This window comes from Elephantulus edwardii, unplaced genomic scaffold (assembly GCF_000299155.1).
Source record: "Elephantulus edwardii isolate Elephantulus edwardi_28Jun2011 unplaced genomic scaffold, EleEdw1.0 scaffold00259, whole genome shotgun sequence".
NCBI classification, from domain to species: Eukaryota; Metazoa; Chordata; class Mammalia; order Macroscelidea; family Macroscelididae; genus Elephantulus; species Elephantulus edwardii.
The window spans coordinates 1154252-1155638 of NW_006400009.1; the positions used below are offsets into that span (position 1 = coordinate 1154252).

The following is a 1387-nucleotide window of genomic DNA, read 5'->3' on the forward strand; positions in this document are numbered from 1 at the left end:
GGGATGGGTGTGTCAGCGGCAATGTGATTGGCACAGGATAGAGCAGGGTTTAGGGCTGTTGTACATAGAGTCGCTATGAGTCTCAAACGACTCGACAGCACATAACAACAACAACAACAATTATGTTCAAATGGCCTAATAAATTAATTTGTAGATATTTACCATGGTATCAGCCTGCTTTCAGGAAAGAACCAACTACTTGCTCATAAACTACTGCCCTTGATTTCTTTATCTGTAAAAATAATAATAATTCCCACATGATACAATTATTGTTGCAAGTAGGTACTTCAAAGACTTCTGAGTGTAGAAGAAGCCTTCAATCATCATTGGTTATTTTAGGCTAATGCTGAACTTGGTGTTTTTAGAAAGTTAAGTGCAACTTCACAATCTTTTAAATGAAATTCCTGGGGCTAGGTATACTTTGGAATTTAGAATTGTTTGCATTTTTAGAAAGGGCACGCAGGTAAGTAGGGAAGTGTGGCTGAAGGAAATGGAGCCCTTGATGAGAAGACTGAGAACCAGTGAAGGACGGTGACCTCCTCAAAGTCACAAGCAACTGTATACTAGAGTGGAACAAGAACCCTCTCCTGTAATTGCACAATCCAGAATTTTTCCTGTTAAACTCTTGGAAGGCAGATTCTAAGATCTTGTGAATAGAAATGCCGAAAGTCTAAAGGAGCGAGAAATCTCCTGCAGAGGGCTGGGAGTTGATTGAACTAACTTTAGATGAGTTGGATCAAAAGACAAGAGAAGTAGAAAGAGAACCTCATGAAGGAAAGAGGGAAGAGGAGTCTTTGTGGCCCGTCTTCAGAATCCACAATCAGAAAACCTGATATATCTTGGACTTCCTTTATAAGCGCAGAGAGCTGTATGGGCACTGCATTAAAGAAGGTTACATCACAAAAACCTGATTGCCAAGTGGAAGAAGCAGGACTATGAGAACCTGAGCTGCCTGTATTGCATCAGGATCCCAGATACCAACATCAGAACCAACTGCAATGGCTGGGGCCCTAAAAGCAAGCTGGAATGGAGTTGGATAATTGAGTACATACACTGTGGCTGCCAGGGTGCTCGGGTTGAGTAGCCCCACATAGGCCTTGGATAAACTCTGTAGACTCTGCCTATGTGCCTCTCTTCTCATGAGCTGCTCTTCTCGGCTCAACATCCACCACCCCCAAGACTCACTGGAGCAGGAGCTCCTCTGAGAAGGCTTTGATCACCAGCTATGATTTTTAAAATAAATCCTCTCAGCCTCACATAAAATAAATAATAAGGACATATGTACTGTACACCACTGGCTCCTGTTCATGTGGTACTTCCTGGAATTTTTCAGTGGAAATGAATTTTTTCTGGTGAAGACTCTCTGTAGTCCCTCCAACTTCCTCTG

The 1387-nt window shown here is 42.4% G+C and overlaps 1 pseudogene; it reads left to right on the top strand.

Moving 5' to 3' along the window:
- The first annotated feature begins 659 nt into the window (after positions 1-659).
- On the top strand, positions 660-1084 carry LOC102862237 (annotated as a pseudogene).
- Positions 1085-1387: the final 303 nt, after the last annotated feature.